Below are 19,999 nucleotides of genomic sequence, written 5' to 3'. Positions count from 1 at the left end.
AAGTAGGGACAGGGAGGAAGGTAGAAGGGCAGCATAAACATCTCGTCTTTCACGACTGGTTATGGGCCGAGACCAAAAGGTGGTTGTTATTCAATTTGACAATGGCTCTGAACTGCACATGAACATAAGAAGTGCATACACAGATTCTTTTCCTCGATAATATGATATACAAAAATTCATAAATAATGTGTATTCATATCAGTAGTATAAAAAACTATCTGGATGGATTGGGCCTCGACAGAACCTCCTAGAGTATTGATCCATACATGGCGCAGGTGCACCACTACTGACCAACTCGAACACCGTGCTGACAACCCACCTTGTTGATGCCCATCCACCAACACTTGGTCCTCTTGCTCGAGACACTGCATAGCAAGCAACACATAAACTTGATCACACAAAGCTTCGATCAAGTTTCTTGTTGCAAAACAAAAGAGCATATTCCTAACACACACAATCAACACTATAAAAGAGCATATCAGGTTGAGCATAGGAGGACAGGGTCTGCCACTGTCGGCGTTCTGGGAACGGGGATCCCCAGACTTGCCTGCCTGTGGCCCATGACGTGGCTATGCTGGCAGGCCTGTAAGGCCCGTCTTCATCAACAAGGCATTCAAGACCCTCGCGAGGGGCCAAGCCTCGCGAGGCGGACGATGCAAGACCTCCTCAGGAGCTGCCTCGCCAGGCAGGCTCACGAGGAGTGGAGAAATCAAGGCGGGGCAAACCTCGCGGGGCTCTCGTGACGTGAGCCATGACGATCAAGATCAGGCGGGCGCCCGCGCGCAAAGAGTCCTTGCTTCCTCTTTGGTGCTAAGACGGAAAGCGCAGGCGCGGAGTACCGAGGCATCAGGCAAAGGTTTCCTTATCGGTGCAACGAGACCAAGACCAATGGGACGCCAAGACGGAGGTCACCATGGAGCCCAAGACGGCATCATCGCCAGAGCCTTTTGCAGGCGAAGACCGCTTTTGTCAGGATAAGCTGTACTAGTTGTCCCCTTTCAAATTGCCCGCCATTGTTGGCTCCCTTCCCGCTCAATATTTGGGAAGAGGACCAGAGCCTATATAAGTAGAACTAGCCACCACCATAAGGGGGAAGCAGATATGAGCGAGAGCCAACCCACGCTCGCACAAGAACACCTCAACCTCAGGAGGCTGTTCTTCCCCTTGTACTATTCCTCATCAGCCCAAGAGGCAATCCATCCACCACACACTGGAGTAGGGTATTACACCACAACTGTGGCCCGAACCAATATAAACCTCGTGTCTTTCTGTGTTGCGAGTTCGTCGAGTTCGTCCGCGAGACCCAGAGAGCTAGGGCGTAGATCGGCAGGAGGGAAAGAGCTTCGCACGCACCCCAGAGTTCGAACCTTAAGGGTCTGCCGGAACCCGTGATCCGACATTTGGCGCGCCAGGTAGGGGTGCGCCGGATTTTCTTCTTCGCCAACCGACTTGCCGACGCTCCGTGGCTACGATGTCCGGCGACCCAAGGGCTGACTCCGACCGCTGGGCAGCTTGGCCAGCCCGGGCGGTGATGCCTGCCCAAGGAGACCACGACCCCGCGCTCCAGGCAGCGCGAGCGCCACCCAACGCTGCGGGGCGCGGGCGGCGCGGCCAAGTGTCGTCCACCCCCACTCCACGGCAAGTACGGGCCGCCGCAAGGGCAGCAAGCCACGCCGCGGCAACAGCACCACACTCACGGCGAGAGCAGGCGAACATGCGGGCGGCGCTTACGGTGGCGCGAGAGCTGCTGCGGTGCCGACTGATGGAGAGCGGCCGGGACGCACTGCTGGAACGCGTCGCCGAGCTGCTGGATGCGGCGACAACAGGAGCACCACCTTTCTGCTATCAGCTTCCTCCTCAGGCCACTACGGGGTCTCACGGCGGGCCACGTCGTAACAACGCGCCATCAGGAGCGCCCGGGGGCTTCGTCAACACCAACACGGCAGGCGGCGCCGGGGGCTCCACCGCCCCCATGCTGCCAGCAGCAAGCATGGGCACAAGCGTCGCCTCCCATGGTCCCAGCAAGATGCCGCCCTACCATCCTCAGGACGCCGCGCTGGGCCGGGCAACATGGAGTGTGGGGCACTACGGTGAGGTGTTCGGGGTAGCAGCCCCGGAGGCCTACGTGCCCCGCATGATGGACCAGGGGTACGCACTGGAGGACAACCCTGGTTCGTTCCTCGGAGAAGAATGGGAAGAAGGGGCGCTGGAAGTTGAGCCTTCCAAGAGCCGACGGAGAACCGCAACGCATGCGCCAGCAACAACGACTACAGGGTACCACTAATCTCTTAGGAGCAGGCTTACGTTAACCACGGGTTGCAGGTGAATCAGGTCACGGCATCGGCCAACGACCCCGGCGCGGCAGCGTCCCTTCCGCCGGGGGAATCACGCTAGGGGCCGCCGGGAGGGAGCCAGGAGCAGGGCCCCTCCACACGTCGCGCGAAGCCAGGCAACGCCCGGGGTAGGCCCTCTGCCGGGGAGGTGCCGGCGAGCCTACCCCCGGCAGAGGACCCGTGGACGCCGAGGGAACCGCTGGCGTCCCCTTTCCCTCCTTTGCGTCGTCCAGGTTGCCGGTCGGCTCAAAGGTGGTCGAGGGTGGTGCAAGGCGGGGCCCTCGTCTGGCGATATGAAGCAAGGCCGGTTCCTGTGAAGAAGGCCTAGTGCATGTGAAGCTCGCCGCCCGTGACACTCTCACGTAATAATGAGTGGGGCTGTACACGCCCCGGAGTCTCAGGGGTGCCGGCCTCAGGCCCTGGGGCTCCCTCCCATGCCTAGTGGCAGCACTTAGCTCCGCGCTGGTGAGAAGACTTGAAGACCAGAAGACTAGACTAGGCGCCGGACACAGCCATTTGCTTTGGATCTCTTCTTCTGTAGCCTTGCTTTTTGGATTTGGATTTAAGTTGAAGCCGAGATTTTATCGTTGCATGCGGGGGGTATTTTCTCGATCAGGCGATTTCTTGCCATTTGGCTTTTGCCTCGTTCCAGAGCTCACGCTCATCGCCTCCCCCTCGCGGGCCCCTCGCGAGCGGGGCTGGGCACAACACACGTGCCACGCGCGCCGATAGGCGCAGGAACCTCACGAGGTCCCCTCGGGCAGGTCAGCCGACCCTTCAGGAGCTCCGTGGCGACTCTCGACCTTACAACCCTATTCGGGGCCCGCTCCGGCTAAGGGTGAAGCAGTAAAGGGATCAGGAGCTAGCCAGATATGTCGCTCGCCGCGTCCTCCGCGTCGTCTTCAGACGCGTCACTCGCGTCGCCGTCACCATCGTCGGCACCGCCGCCACCGCCACCAGCGCCGACGTTGCCGTCGTCAACCACGTCGCCTTCGTCTGCGGCGACCACCACCGCGTCGTCCTCTGAAGTGAAGGCTCTGACCAACGCATCCACATTGTCCTCCACCCACCATGCCAGGTCGCCCCTGAAGGCCTGTGGTACGGGGGCAATGGCGGTGTCAAAATCTAAGTCGGGGAAGGTGTTCCTGAGGTGGCTGAAGACGCGGGAGAATGCACGCCCAAGCAGGCCCCGGCTTCTATCCTCCACGAGCCGGCGCGCCCTGTCAGACCGAGCTTCTAGGCGCGTCACCACGTCGGTGAAGAAGATCAGGTGGCTGGCATAGTCGTTCGAGTGGGGGCTCGGTCCATTCTCATCACAGATGTGGCCCAGGGCGGTATTAGCCCTGTTCCGGAGGTCCTGAAGCATGGGGGCGTGCTCACGCTCCAACATCCGCCGTTGGAGCACTTCCTCCCTGTTTTGCCGCGCGACGACCTCGGCGTCGTCAACCCGTCTCCGGAGAGAAAGCAGCTCGGCGCGGGCGGAGGCCAAGTCCGCCTGCGCCGTGACCAGGGTGGCAGCCGTGGCCTCCCCACGCCTCTCCGCCTCGTCCAACCTGCGCCTGAGGGTAGCGGCCCTGCCCGCATCCTCCGTTCCTGCGAGCCTCAACTTCAAGTCATACCTGCCCTCCAGATCTGCACGGACCTCAGCCACCCGGCGGTCGACTTCCTCCTGCACCCTGACCTCGCGAGCCCCGACGGCATCTTCTGCTTGAGCGACCTGGCGCTCCCTCGTCTCCAGCCACTCGAGCTCAAGGCTGCGCTCCGCGGCCTCCAGGGCCAACGTCTCCTCGCGCTTCCGGACTTCTTCTTCTTCGACAGGCATCCCCCTCAGCGACGCGAGAGCGGCTCTGCGCGCCTCCACCTGCTGCTCGAGGGACGCACACCAAGCCTGGAGCTCCCGCGCGCGCTTCTCCGCAGCCTCGCGACGGCAGTCGGCCTCGCGAGCCTCCTCCAAGGCTCGGGAGCAGGCTTCGCGGGAGACCTTGAGGGACGCCTCGGCCTTCGCATTATCAAGGTCGCGCTGGTAGAGGCCAAGGTTGATAGCCACCCTCAGCTTGCGTCGTTCCTCCACCAGCCGAAGACCTTCAGCCTCAAGGCGCGAGTCAACACTTGTGAGTTCTTCGCCAAGCCGGCTCATCGCGCCCATCGCCTCCTGGAAGAGCTCATGGCGAACGACGCTCCACCCACGCTCGAGCTCGAACGCGCAGCGCACCTCTTCCTCCACCTCGGGGGCCGCAGGCGAGGCATCAAGCGGCGCACCACCTCTCGGCAGGGGGCTGGGGGCTGGTGCTGCCCCAGGCGCCAGCCAGTTCGCGCGGGGGGCCCTGGCCGGTCGGGGCCCGCTGCTTGAGGAGGAACCGAAAACCGAGGCCGACCAGCTGCTGTCCATGATCGGAGGAGGGGTCCTGGGCACGCCTGCCAGGCTCCTTGCCAAGCCGTAAGGGAGGAACGACAAGGTCGCAGGATCAGCGCGCCACAAAGGCTGGGGCGCTCCTTCAGCCAACCCTGCCCCAGGGGCAGCAGGCGGACTCGAAGCGCTCAAGGCCAATGGGGGAGCCGAGGAAGGAGGAGGCCGTTTCTCAGGAGGCGCAGCAGCCTCGACCGAAGGAGCCCTGGAAGACTAACGTCAGGAGATGGAAACGGCACACAAGAAGCTATAGTAGTACGGCACTTACGTGTCGATGGCGAAGTACTTCCTCCGCTTCAGCGGCCCAAAGATGTTGGTGCCGCTCGGGGACCCCTTCCTCTTGCGGAGCTCCTCGAAGTCCATGCAAAGCCGACCGAAGCGCTGGACATGGCGGCCAGCGCGGGGCGAGGCCGAAGAAGAACTTGGAGGGACAGCACCAAGAGTGCCCGGCTGCGGTGAACAGTCGGGTGCCGTCTCACCGCAACCTCCCAAGGCTTCCGGGGCTTTGACCTCGGGAACCGCCTGCTGCACTGCCCTAGCGACCGACGCACCGGGGAAGGGATCGTGAGCTCCCGAGGACGATGCCCCAGGATCACCACGCGGCAAGTGCTCCTCAGCGCTTGAGCCACCGGCCTCCGACGGAGCTCGCCCTCCTGCGGCGAGCTCGGCACCGGTAGCGAGGAAGGGAACCACATCGACGGGGTTCTCGCGGGGCCCCACCAGGCCGAACGGGCGCAGCCCCCACTCGTCAAAGGACGGCATGCTCTCGACAAATTCAACCCTATTCTCGCAGCGGTACAGCGTACAGCTCTTCCCGGGCATGTCATCCGGCAGAGGGGCACCCGTCAGGACCGTATGCACTGTCTCCCGCGTCTTGAGGGGGAGCCCCTCCTCCTGAAACCTCATGTGGTCCTGACTGTTGAGCAAAGCCCACATCGGGCGAGCATGGCGCTGAAGCGGAGCAACTCGGCGCCTGACGAATTCCTTCACCATAGGCGCGGTCACTCCGCGGTCCTTCATCTTCCTCAGGCTGAGCCAGACGGGGACAAGACGAGGGCTCGCGAGCTTCTGATGGCCCCAATTGGAGTTGGGAACGGCAGGCCCCGCCGGAGCTTGGAGCAGAGGGCTGAGCACGCCGGCATCGACAAACACCCATCGTGTCCGAAACCTCCTTGTAGATGGAGGAAGCTCAAAGTTGATCCCCGCGCCTGCTGTCGCAGCCACAGCCTGGAAGCTCACGCAACCCGAGCTCTGTCGAGGGTCAGTCAGATGCAATGAGAAGAAATGGCGGAGGAGGGCCACCGAAGGAGCGATGCCCACCATAGCTTCGCATAAGAAGGCGAAGACGGCGAGAAGAGTCACGGATTGGTGGTCGAGATGCAGCATGTGGATCTGATAATGCTCGAGCACCGCATTGAAGAAGGCAGAGAAGGGAGGAAGCAGGCTAGCCCAGAGAGCATCTATGAAGATCGGGATCTCGATGGCCGCCCGGGCCATGCGAGTGCGAGACGCGGGCCAAGCCACCGTCTCCCCCCACTCGTTGAAGCTGGAGGCGAGCATTGGACGCACCTTGTCCAGGGCCTCGTCGTTGAGCACCACGGGTCGGCCGAGCGCCGGCTCGACGGCCGGGGGCGCGCTTGGCGGAGGTAGGGGTTTCTTCCCCTTGCCTGCCTGTCTCGGCGCCATGGCGATAGAGCCGGCAAGAGGCAGGGCAGATTGGAGGAGCAAGGCGTGGGCAACGGAGGAATAACTGTGTAGATGGCGGGGGCCGCGTAACCATGCGGACTCTAAGGCAGCATGGGGGAGCGGAGATGCCCACGTCCAATCAACCGCCACGCGTCGACCAAGGCCGCAAGCTTTTGGGGCCCGCGGCGCTCCGTACTTGACCTCTGGCTTCGCCTTGAAGCCAAGCCCGAGCGCACCTTGGGCCCGGGGTCTACTGTCGGCGTTTTGGGAACGGGGGTCCCCAGACTTGCCTGCTTGCGGCCCATGGCGTGGCTATGCTGGCAGGCCTGTACGGCCCATCTTCATCAACAAGGCATTCAAGACCCTCGCAAGGGGCCAAGCCTCGCGAGGCGGACGATGCAAGACCTCCTCAGGAGCTTCCTCGCCAGGCAGGCTCACGAGGAGCGGAGAAATCAAGGCGGGGCAAACCTTGCGAGGCTCTCGTGACGTGAGCCGTGACGATCAAGATCAGGCGGGCGCCAGCGCCTGGCACCCGCGCGCACAGAGTCCTTGCTTCCTCTTTGGTGCTAAGACGGCAAGCGCAGGCGCGGAGTACCGAGGCATCAGGCAAAGGTTTCCTTATCGGTGCAACGAGACCAAGACCAACGGGACGCCAAGACGGAGGTCACCATGGAGCCCAAGACGGCGTCATCGCCAGAGCCTTTTGCAGGCGAAGACCGCTTTTGTCAGGATAAGCTGTACTAGCTGTCCCCTTTCAAATTGCCCGCCGTTGTTGGCTCCCTTCCCGCTCAATATTTGAGAAGAGGACCAGGGCCTGTATAAGTAGAACTAGCCACCACCATAAGGGGGAAGCAGATATGAGCGAGAGCCAACCCACGCTCGCACAAGAACACCTAAACGGCTGTTCTTCCCCTTGTACTATTCCTCATCAGCCCAAGAGGCAATCCATCCACCACACACTGGAGTAGGGTATTACACCACAACTGCGGCCCGAACCAATATAAACCTCGTGTCTTTCTGTGTTGCGAGTTCGTCCGCGAGACCCAGAGAGCTAAGGCGTAGATCAGTAGGAGGAAAAGAGCTTCGCACGCACCCCAGAGTTCAAACCTTAAGGATCTGCCGAAACCCGTGATCCGATAGCCACACAATACTTGGATGTTCGATGTGGTGTACGACTGAAAATAACATATATAAGCCTATGACGGAGTAATAAGAACGATAAAATACCAATGATCTTCGAGTAGCATAATAACATGGTAAAAAAATTGGCAGTTTGTTGTATTATGATATGACAAACAATGGGATTGTGTTATCTTAAGAGCACAAGGCACTTTTATAGAATAAGAAACCAACAATAAATATTATCTAATCATCTGGTAGCTGGAACCATCCAAAGCACCATAACAAAATCTCAACCAGTCTATTACTTAACGTCATCAACATCGATCATGCCAAACGCTAAAGCTAGAACAAAGCAATAAACATCTTCCAAACATAACAGGGTGCTGCTGTAGATTGGTGTTGCTTGGAGAAGTCATAGTAAAGCAAAGATGGTTTTGGGGATTTATGTAATGGAACCAAAAATCCTAATCACATTATTATTATTAATTTCTTAAATGTGAACCTTGCTGCTATAGATTGGTGTTGCTTGGAGAATTCGTAGTAGCAGGCCTGGAGGACACCGGCGTGCTTATGGTGTCTCCTCTTGATCCTTCCTTTACCTTTATTCTTTCCGCTCCATCTCCCTCTTTGCCTCCTCTTTCTCCCAGATCTCTCTAGTGGTGGCAACGGCACACGCGGTCACCCGACAGCTACAAGAGAGGTGTGCCGCAGTGGTGGCATGAGCTCAGCTAGAGAAAGTTACGGAGGATGAGCAGCCATGGGAATGTGGAGCTTGCAATTGCTGCAACAGACCAAGAGGATAATAACCAGATTAGCTCACCCGCTCACCAAAAAGAAGAAGCGAAGATATAAAAACCCAAAAACACAAACCTGCACTACAATGGGCGAGTGGATAGAGACAGAGAACAATAGCAGCACAATAAGCCTCTGAAGCAAAGAAGGCGGCTCAGTGATGACATTGGCAACCTTGTCATACAGCGACAAAAATGGCTTGAGCTGTTCAAAAAAAATGATGAAATCAAAATGGGGGAGTAATTTCTTTAGGCAAACACTGAATCAAAATCTTAGTGGTTGGTTTACCGACAACAAGTATATGAGGTATGTTTATTATTTATGGGACTTGTCCATTTAAGCCTTAATATCCCAATTACAAATATTTTGGTAATTTATATGACGCACTGAACAATATTAAGCACTCACAATTGATTATTTCCTAATTGGTCACCTAAACACCCTTTAATATACTGTGACAAGTAATGTTTATAAGTCATGAAGCTCTTTATGATATTTTCTACTTCAGATTCCAAGTGGCATTAAATGAATACGCAAAACAGAATATAAAAATAAAAAGGCTCAAGGTACTTCTGACAGAACTCATCTGTGTGTTATTTTGGTATATAGCTTAAGCCCTGGATCAACTAAGCTAGATGGTAGATTTTTCTTCTTAATGAAAGCACATATATGTAAGAGCATGCAGAAAGGGTCAAAGAGCTAGAATCCTATACAATGCAGAATCCATGTTTCGACACAGGGAACAATTATATTTGATACAGAACATGCACTTGTGAATTGGTAGGTAATATGAAGGTGATATATGGGAATTTTACCTTCGCTTTCAGTGACACGTATCATATCATCTTCCCCTCGACCCTTTCATGATGTGGTTGCTGTCGGTGCTCTAGGAAGAACAAAGTTGTGTTAATAGTAATTTTAGAAAACACATGGTGACTGGGAAAAGCAAAGTTTAAATCACATAACAAATCAAGTTCAATTAACATGGTGTCATAATCAGAAACTTTGTATACTACCATATAAGCATCTTTGAAAGACCAAAAGTAATAATCTGATTATCAATACTTATTTGTTCACGAACACATGGTGACAGCAAGTCCATGTTATTGACATTTATGATGTTGCTTTGCAGGAGGTAGTTAATTGCAGAGAAACTCACCAATTCCATTGCCACTGACAAAGTGTTCACAAAATTTCCGCAGAATAGTCTTAGCTCTATGCAGTCTCCATGCGATGGTAAACCCCAATAAACATTGCATCAAACAACAGTTGTGAATCCACTAAACGGGCATAACACTTCTTATTATGTCTTTTATATTTATGGCTCGATTGCACTGGACAACTCGCCACATCCCACTTTCAAATTTCAGCCTGTACAAATCTCTAGACCATAATAGCTTTGAGAACTCACTGAACACGAGACTTTTATGTTATTTTATTTTCATTATGTTATTTGAACTGGTCCTTGATTCATTTGTATCCTTCTCTATCAGATGTCAATAAAGCGATATAACTAATGAAATGGATGTTAGCTCGATGAGATGCTCACATAGAAATAAAGTACCGGACTTCAACACATTGATTGGAGCTAGAAGATGAACGTGTGGAAAAGCATATTCAAGATGCATCAAACGGAACATATAGAACACAATAGAATGGGCATACCTCTATTTCCCAAGGATCAATGCCAGCTCAGCAACAAATTTTCGTGGCAGCTTTACTGTGAGCTATAGCAAGTTCTCATGAACTGTAGAGATTCACAAGCAGTAACACATGTACATGGGAAGCAAACTTAAAGAAATTTATTTTTCTTTAGCCATGATTATCAATAGTAGTTCAGATATATATTTAATTCACCGAGTTTTCAACTAACATGTGAACACATCATGTGTATGTGTGACCCTTAAAAAAACTGCAGTTTCAAATAGCAAAAGAGATTGAAGCTATTATTGTGGAAATGTACAAACCAAAGAGGCGCTAAATACAAATACAGAACGACAACAACATAGCACACTGTGCTTGAGACCAGAACTACATTTAAATGGGCTTTGCTCAATCATGACCCTTCCCCTAATGTCTCAATCACCAGATCAATATGTTCTTACAAGGGTGAAATTGCCCTGGTTATCTCATATAGTACATATAAAACAAACAATATGTACAAAGAAATTTATGGGGCTAGGTAGAATAATCCCTTCAGTTATTTAGTAAAACAAATCTATTCAGTTTTCGTGTATCTCCTATACATGTAAACAACCAGTGTCATGGATCAAGAGGCCGTAAGTATTTGAAAATAGAAATCCATCCAATGAGTTCTACCAAAGGCAGGTCAACTGAAACTCCACCATGCAAATACAACAAACAATTCGACTTGTTGTCCATATACGGGCACATCCAAAATGATCAACTCAATGAGCTCATTCCTCAAATAGCGGCAACCCCAGTATTAACATAGAGTTGTGAGACTAACCATAAGAAAGATTAGCTTTTGGTCGAAAACACAAACACAAGCAGATTGACAATAAGGAGATTACACAAATATATCCTACAATGCAGGTTTGACATCATCAGCACACGAATTAAAAAGTTCTGCCGCCACTATCAACATCACTTTTTTCTTTCGTTTCCTACAATGCAATTTAACCCCTTCTAAAAATAATGAACCATTAAAAATGCAGCCCCACAAAAAGATGCCACTCTCCAGCTTTAATAGTTTCGGAATAAATTAACTCTTTCATAGGTCTTATCTGAAGCAAAAGGAACCTGAACCACAACAATTTAATCTATTTCCAAAGTTGTACTAAATCAGTGACATTTAATTTTGAACGGAGGGAGTATGAGTGCTGCAAGCGCATCAACTGTGCTCAATTTTCACAGGCTGAGAACTGGCGAGCAGAGACCTCCTAAATTGTCATGGCCAACGAACACCCTCAAACCTACCATCCATGTCCCTATTGACATGCAGTCTAGGAAGCTTCTAAATTTATAGTAGTAGTTTGAAGCAAATTCAACATCTTCATCTCTTGGGATGTTCATAGCCAAACAAAAACAAATACAGGGAAGTATAAGGTTCAGAAAAACATAAAAAACGAATATACGTAACAGAACTGAAATATTGGACCATGTAATCATTTTATAAAAAAACAACTGAGCTTGGTACCCAAACCACCATCATAAATTGTTTAAGTGAATAAAGGGGATAAGTTTCATGGTAACATTTCAAGCTAAAAGATGAGCTATTTTGTAGAAGCAACCACGAGTCAAACGATTCAGAGGAAAAAGAGACTAATAATAGAAGCTAAGGAAAAACTGATTACATGTAGATCATCGGCAGTCAGTACGACAACATCCTTGACGGCACCATCTGGTACGTGTGGGCGGCAACTTGCACTCTTCCTAGCCAATACGTCACCAGGTAAGGCTTGCCATTATCTTGTCCAGCTCCAGCGGCGACCAGCAAGCCAAGAATAATACTCTTTTAAAGAACTCAAAAAACCAATGGTCAGGCAAGATTACCATTTAGAAACCATTGAGAGATTACCCAAAACCCAAAAGTGTTGTTCTGTATAGAACACTAATTAGATCATGTGAATTTGGAGCAAGATCTTGACACCAATAGTCTCAAACTACCAAGCACAGATATATTTCCCCGCGAATCACACATAGATATTTATTGATGAGAGAGATATTGCATATGCATGTCAGATAACTAAGAGGCAATATAATGTACACACAAGTCACCACTGACTGCAGCTAAAGCACAGAAAAATATATTACATAGTCTTAAGAGTAGGCATTGAAGCATGAATTTTACATAGAGTAATCTTTACTTCTGCCCGCTTGGATTTTCATAGCACCGTGTAGGCACAGATAATTTGCACACACAAAAATGAGATCCGGGGATTAAATTGGAAGAAATGGGAGTGAGAGAGAGATCAGCAGGCAGTAAATGAGTAAGAACAGTAGCCCTCTGTTCTAACCAAATTAGGGAGCTCACTGATGCATGGTGCTGCACTTCTACAAAGAGTACCCAGATTTGATAAGCTTGCAGACTACACTTTCTGCAGAAAAAAATGAAGGGATCAATCTTATTATTATTGCTTCTACATAATAGAGTAATACACAAAACTACATGAAAGTTAAACTGGTGCAATAAAAACTTTGAGCTCGAAACTTAAGCCCAGGATCAACTAATCTAGCATGGTAGCTTATTCTTCTTAATGAAAGCACATATATTTAAGAACTGCTAGTTAATCACAACTCCAACTAATTTCGCAAACCAAGCCATGAATGGGAGCAAGCATCACCTTTGTAGAGAGAGTGGCACAAGGGAGCTCTGCTTCTCATGCCATCTCCAACCTCGAATGCCGCCTCCAGCCCCACAGCTGCCATAAAATTTGACACAAGGAAACCATGCAATCACTAATTAAGTAATCAATATCAGGAAACGGTCGCATCAGAGATCAAAAGACAGTACATTTTCTTAGCCCAAATGACTCCATTGGTAATCATCCAGTAAACAATGCTACCATCCCATGCCAGTGCAAAGGGATGGAGAAATAAGCACATTCATGCTAAAGAAAAGAAGCATCGAATCTGAATGAGACACAAGTAGTATAGTAGCAACAAAGCATATCACTTGTACATCAGGGGGGCTATCAAAATAGAAAGAAACGAGAGGAGAAGGGAGACCTTCCATGGTGGCGTCCATCGAGCCATTGCCGCCGCTGCTGCTGCCGCTGTACCCACCATGGTGTCCTCTTACTGCTGCTGTTGTACCCACCAAGGAACCCTGCTGCTGCTGTAACACATACGAATTCCCAATTTGAGATCAAATCGAAAACCTTCCATGAGAGGGGGAGAGAGAAAGATGGAACCTTCCATGGCGTGGTCATGGTGGGGAAGGAGCAAAGCAGGGTGAGATCATGGTGTCGTCCTGGCCGCTGGCCTCCTTCCTACAGAGATGAGACCATGGTGAGAGAGGGACAAAAAGAGAGAGGAGAAATCCATGGAAGAAGGAGGAAGAGGAGAGGGATCCGGTGCAGTGCCTCATTCGAACATCCATGGCGGCTCGGTCCCCATGCTAGGGTTTGTGGCGTCTCCGTCCATGGCTGCCGACGGATCACACCCCCCTCCATGGTTGACCTCGAGGACGGTGGCGGCTCAGGTCGACGATGGCACGCCGATGCCGCTGTGGATCTGGGCGCTGCCTCACCTCGTCCCTCGATCATCGATCTGGGCCATTCCCTTCCCTCCCCTCCCCTCCTTTGGGATATAAGGTGAGGGGCGCTGGAGAGGGTGGAGCAGCGGCGCTGGAGGGAGAGGAGGCCGCCGGACTTGGGGCTGGGGCAGCACGGAAGCGGCGGCTAGGCAGGGAGGCAGGTGCGGGTTAGGGTTTGGAGGGAGAGAGAGAGAGAGAGGCAGGGCGGGAGGGAGAGAGAGAGGCGAGGCGGCAAGAGCTGGGCGCGGGGGAGGCGCGAGTGTGGGAGGGAGGAGGCGGGTAGGTCATCCCACGACAGCGCCCCCTTTTAGACCCCCTACGCGAAATGACCGAAATGCCCTAGTGGGGGCATGGTATTTACATTCTGTTGCGATTGAAATTTTATCCAACGGCTCACAACGATATGGTAAATATCCGACGTCTCATGTGAGCCGAGCCCGAGATCTGACGGCCCAAATCACATCATGAAATAGATCAGACGGCCGAGAAGCCCTGAGCTCTGGAGAGCTCGTAGCATCCTTCCTCTCTTATTTCTGGATGCAGAACTAGTTTTGTGTGCTAGCAATCTCCACCCGGGCGCGCTACTGGATGCGGCCACAGAGGAGACAGTTCCGGCTGTCGGTGTCAAAACCGGTCGATCTCGGGTAGGGGGTCCCGAACTGTGCGTCTGAGGATCGAAGGTAACAGGAGACGAAGGGGACACGATGTTTACCCAGGTCCGGGCCCTCTCAATGGAGGTAAAACCCTACTTCCTGCTTGATTGTCTTTGATGAATATAGGGGTTACAAGAGTTGATCTACCTCGAGATCGTAATGGCTAAACCCTAGAAGTCTAGCCTATATGAATTCGGATAGCCTCTACGGACAAAACCCTCCGGTTTATATAGACACTGGAGGGGCCTAGGGTTGTACAGAGTCAGCTTGCAGAAGATGGAAATTACATATCCGGACGCTAATCTTGCCATCCACGCATAGGAGAGTCCTATCCGGACACGGGGAAAGGTCTTCTACCTTGTATCTTCACGACCCATCAGTCCGGCTCATATCACATAGCACGGACACCCGAGGACCCCCTAATACAGGACTCCCTCAGTAGCCCCTGAACCAGTCTTCAATGACGATATGTTCGGCACGCAGATTGTCTTAGGCATTGCAAGGCGGGTTCCTCCTCCCGAATACTTCAATGCAATCTTCTGAATAAAAGAACTGTTTCCGGCTCTACATGACAGTCACAACCCTCAACCACGTAGGCATAATGTTTAATCAAAATAATTTCTGTCAACTGACAACATTTTCGGCGAAACGCCATGTTTGGCCTCTTTAACATTTTGAACCGATTTCTGCCTCCCGCTTCGCATTTCGAGGCGCGGCCTCCATTGACACGTCTTGTCAAAATAAAGATCGTGTCCGCTTATTGCGGGATCCTCATCAATACGGTTTTGGGTAATCCAACCGTGTCATCCACACGACCCCTTGGGAACAGGAGAGTTTTAAGGCTTGAGGGGGGGCGCTTGATATTCATTGCCTATATAAGTGGATAAAGATCCCTCTTTTCTCCCCATGCCATCTTCCTTCTCCCGCTTTCCTATCTTCAAGCTCCAGCGCCCAAGCTTCGATCCTTCCCACCGCCGCCAACCTCTCCAGCCATGTCCGGATCTGGCTCAAAGGGCAAGTGGGAGGCCTCCTCCGTCACGGAGAAGGACATAAAGGATCTTCGGGAGGCGGGGTACCTGTCTGCGGACATCGCGCACAGGCTCCCTGCCAAGGAGCAAGTCATCGCGACCCCGGAGCTCAGCGAGAGGGTTGTGTTCATCCCTCACTTCCTCCGCGGACTAGGGTTTCCCCTTCACCCCTTATGTCTGCGGCTTCATGTTCTACTACGGGCTAGATTTCCATGATCTAGCCACAAATTCTTTCCTCCACATCTCGGTGTTTATCGTCGTGTGCGAGGCGCTACTCCCCATCCCCCCACACTTCAGCCTATGGCTAAAAGTCTTCAATGTGAAGCCGAAGGTGGTCGACGGGCAGCATGCGGACTGCGGTGGCGCCATGGTGAGCAGGCTCCCCAACACCACTTGGCCTAAAGGCGCCTTTGTGGAGACCGTCAAGGTGTGGCAGCAGGAGTTGTTCTACATCACCAAACCCCGCGGCGCCAGGTGGGCGGCCACTCCTGAGTTCCAATTCGGGCCCCCTATGCGGCTCGTCGTGGACCAACAAGGGTCTGGACTGGGGGTCGACCGCGGAAGTGATGACGCTGCAAAAGCGCATCAAAAACATGATAAGCAAGAACACCGGTCTCACTAACGTGATTCAGGTGATGCTCTTCCACCGGATCCTCCCCTGCCAACTCCGGCCTCTCCATATGTGGGAGTTTAATCCGGAAGGCCCGCGAACCCTGCAGCGCTTCTTCGGCACAACGCACGATGAAATCTAGAAGCTGCTCTTCAAGGCCAAGAAAACGTGGCCAAAGAAGATCGAAGACATCGGCCTCGACAGTGAGAATCCGGCCACACCGGTAAGTGTGTCATTTCGGAACATAAATTCGGTTCATAAACTATAGGGTATACTGAGTTTACCATCCCTCATCCAGGGCTGGACAGCGAAGGCGGAGCGGATCAAGTGTCCGGCTCCGCTACCTGAAGACCCTGCCACTCCTCTGCCAACGAGGATGTTGGTCCCGGCGCCGTATCAGGCGCCGGAGAAGAAGGCCAAGAAGAAGAGCAAGGAGGCCAAGGGTGGCCTCCGCCGTAAAGGTACTTCACACGCAGTGTCCGGAGAGACCGAAGCCCTCTCCTCCCACGAGGGAGATGAAGAAAAGAGGAGGAGGAGGCGGAAAGTGATTCTCCCCTCAAGGGGAGGAAGAAGAAAAGGGCAGCCTCCATAGACCCGGAGAAGGGGTGTCCAAGAGGGGGAAGATAACCCTCTCGGATGATTCGGATTCGGATGCCGAAGCCATCCCCAAGAGGCGCCCCAGGGTGAAGCCCCTGGCCGCATCGTAAGTATCAAAGGATACTTCACATATATCATGTCTTTTATGTTTTCTATATAACATATTATGTTGTGTGTATTTCAGTCATGCCCGCGACCTCCCCAACCCATCGATATCTGAGGGGAGCTCTCTGGCACCAGAGATGGTGGAAAGCGAGACGCCTCCGCGAGCCTCTCCTCCCATCATAGCGGATGACACTGAGGTGCTGTCCCGGAGGACCTCTTCGGGCCACAGAGGGGTGGGTGAGGCCGGCAAGACGGCGCCAGAGGGTGATGCATCGGCTGCTGAGAACATGGGGGGTGCAATCCCCATGGAGACTGACGACAGGGGCCCTGACCAGTCCGGCCCCCAGCCGAACACTATTCTGGAGACCCATATGGCTCCGGAATCGAGCGAGCAACCCCCTTTGAAGGAGGGGGGAGCGTCGACTCCAGCGGCGACCTCCACTAATCCGGAGGCGCCGAACGCTCTGGTTGAGGCACTACGACGTGCTACCATCGTGGAGGAGCACCGCACCCTAATGGGTGTGGTGGTGGAGAAGGTTCGGTCCGCCAAGAGCGGGCTGAACGAAGCCTTCACCAGCCTGCTAACAGGCTTCGAGGTATGCGACGTAATACTCTTAGACGCTTTTCATATGAAGGAAGTATGCCTGTATATAGATAGTAGCCCCTGAGACTATGTTCGGCTTTGAAAAAAGCCGAACAGAGGATCACATAGTATTCGGAAGAGGTGAAGGAATTTTCTTTTTTATAACAGGCTTCCATGTTGGCGGCAACCGCCCAGGCAACTGAAGTTTCCGAACTCAATCGGAAGCTGGAGCTGGCTGATGAGGAGATCGTCTGCATTAACAAGTGGTTCAATGAGACGCAAGGTATGTTTAAAAGAGCTCTTATATGTCTGAAGTGATATACAAATTTAGATTTAAGCTCATACCCTGCCATGGATATGATTGCAGGTAGTGCGGCCAAGGTTGAGACCCTCAAGAGCGCCCTTGCCCAAGCCAAGGAGCAGGCGAAGGTGAGCAAAGCGGCTGCGGATTTAAAGACCGAACAGGTCGCTCGCCGCCAGCACGAGGAGAGGGTGGCCGAGGTGGAGCAACAGCTATAGGATGCCATCGGCAAGTGCGAGGCCTTGGAGGAGAAGAGTACGGCCCAAGCAGTCGATCTCGCCAAGGCCCTCCAAGAGGCCAAGGAGGCGCGGGCCGAGTCCCGGGCGGCTCGGGAGGAGATCCGGCAGGCCGAGCAGATAGCGGCTTGTAAGCCCTTTCTTTTGGAGAGTATATTTGGCGGTCAAAGATATGCGTTGCTCACTCGACTGTGGAGTTCTCCAGACGCCTTTGCGGATCTCCCGAAGAGTGCTGCCGACGCCGCGCAGTTCTTCCGGGCCCAGGAGGGGAACACAACGGAGAAGCTCTTTTGGTCACAGTTCCTGGCGCCGGAGCGTTTGGCGCTATTGAACAACCAGATGATGCAATGGGCGGAGCTACATGGGATGTCCGACTTGGCCATGAAGGACGTCATAGTCCGGCCATGGCCAACCGAACCCATTCCTAGCAGCTACTTCGGCCTGGTGAAGCGACTCACCGACGCACCGCCCCGAGTTGAAGTTGTAAAGCGCTCGGCGTGCATAGAGGGTGCGCGGATGGCCTTTGCCCGTGTCAAGATGCACTGGGCGAAGATGAAGGCCACTGTCGTGGCGACCGAGGGCCCACCCGAAGGCAAGGACCACCGGAAGCCGGAGCGGTATTTTAACGATGTCTTGGAGGGTGCCCGAATACTAGAGGGTCAATGCTCAAAGGATATCATGTTTGAGTGAATGTAATATATTTTATCCAGACTTTGTGTTATGAACCAGGGCCTGTAATATATGTATGCTTTTATCTGAAATTGTCGGCGTTCTGGGAACGGGGGTCCCCAGACTTGCCTGCCTGCGGCCCGTGGCGTGGCTAAGCCAGCAGGCCGTACGGCCCATCTTCATCAACAAGGCATCCAAGACCCTCGCGAGGTGGACAACGCAAGACCTCCTCAGGAGTGGCCTAGTCAGGCAGGCTCACGAGGAGTGGAGATATCAAGGCGGGGAAAACCTCAAGAGGCCCTCGTGACGTGAGCCATGATGATCGACACCAGGCGGGCGCCAAGCGGGCGCCAGCGCGCGCAGCGTCCTTGTTTCCTCTTTGGTGCTAAGGAAGCAGGCGCAGGCGAGGAGTACCGAGGCATCAGGCAAAGGTTGCTATATCGGTGCAACGAGACCAAGACCAGGAGGACGGCAAGACGGAGGTCATCGTGGAGCCCAACACGGCGTCACTGCCAGAGCTTTCCGCAGGCGGAGACCGCTTTTGTCAGGATAGCTTGTACTAGCTGTCCCCCTTCAAATTTGCCCGCCGTTGTTGGCTCCCTTCCCGCTCAATATTTGGGAAGAGGACCAGGGCCTATATAAGTAGAGCTAGCCACCACAGTAGGGGCATCGGGCAGTTCACCCCGCTCTCACCCGCTAAGTCACCAAGCATAAGAACACCTCAACCTCAGGAGGCTATTCTTCCCCTTGTACTGTTCTTCATCAGCCCAAGAGGCAATCCACCACCACCACACTGGAGTAGGGTATTACACCACAACGGTGGCCCGAACCAGTATACATCTCGTGTCTCCTTGTGTTGTGAGTTCGTCGAGTTCGTCTGCGAGATCTTAGCGAGCTAGGGTGTAGATCGGTAGGAGGGAAAGACTTCGCGCGCACCCAAGTGTTCGAACCTTAAGGGTTTGCCGGAACCCCACATCCGACAGAAATTACTTTCCTCCTATGCGGCCGTTTTTTAATTTCTGAGAGCTTACCAGTCGTCGGCTTCAGCCCCCACGTAGATGCTACGGGGGTGTTAGGAATAGCGCATGATCACTTTTGACCCAACGTCTTGGTCCGTAAAGGAGGTGTCTGCGCAGCGAACTGATAACCCACAAGTATAGGGGATCGTTTGTAGCCTTCTTTGATAAATAAGAGTGTTGGACCCAACGAGGAGCTAAAGGTAGAACAAATATTCCCTCAAGTTCTATCGACCACCGATACAACTCTACGCACACTTGACATTCGCATTACCTACACCAGTATGAAACTAGAAGTACTTTGTAGGTGTGATAGGATAGGTTTGCAAGATAATAAAGAGCACGTAAATAAAATCTAGGGGCTGTTTAGATAAAGACACAACTAAGTTAGTTTTAGTAGAGAGCTTTTGTCAACAAGAAAGTTATTTGTCCCTAGGCAATCGATAACAAGTACCGGTAATCATTCTTGTAATTTTATATGAGGGAGAGGCATGAGCTAACATACTTTCTCTACTTGGATCATATGCACTTATGATTGGAACTCTAGCAAGCATCCGCAACTACTAAAGATCATTAAGGTCGTGAAACCCAACCATAGCATTAAGTATCAAGTCCTCTTTACTCCCATACGCCATAACCC

The 19,999-nt window shown here is 52.8% G+C and overlaps 1 long non-coding RNA gene across 10 annotated transcripts; it reads right to left on the bottom strand.

Annotated features, from left to right (window-relative positions):
• Nucleotides 1-7,757: 7,757 nt before the first annotated feature.
• LOC109738849 (uncharacterized) lies at nt 7,758-13,842 on the bottom strand. Of its 10 annotated transcripts, XR_012205390.1 has the most exons (10): nt 13,389-13,842; nt 13,218-13,295; nt 13,033-13,141; nt 12,648-12,725; nt 12,338-12,401; nt 11,658-11,815; nt 10,006-10,087; nt 9,156-9,226; nt 8,419-8,544; nt 7,758-8,329 (listed from the first exon to the last, which is right to left on the bottom strand). It is a non-coding gene; the product is annotated as an uncharacterized lncRNA (long non-coding RNA). The 10 variants fall into 10 exon arrangements; XR_012205387.1 differs by having other exon boundaries at nt 11,658-12,401; XR_012205389.1 differs by having other exon boundaries at nt 10,006-11,815.
• Nucleotides 13,843-19,999: the final 6,157 nt, after the last annotated feature.

This window comes from Aegilops tauschii, chromosome 3, assembly GCF_002575655.3.
Source record: "Aegilops tauschii subsp. strangulata cultivar AL8/78 chromosome 3, Aet v6.0, whole genome shotgun sequence".
In the NCBI taxonomy this organism is placed as follows: domain Eukaryota; kingdom Viridiplantae; phylum Streptophyta; class Magnoliopsida; order Poales; family Poaceae; genus Aegilops; species Aegilops tauschii.
This window is presented reverse-complemented; position numbering and strand designations above follow the sequence as displayed.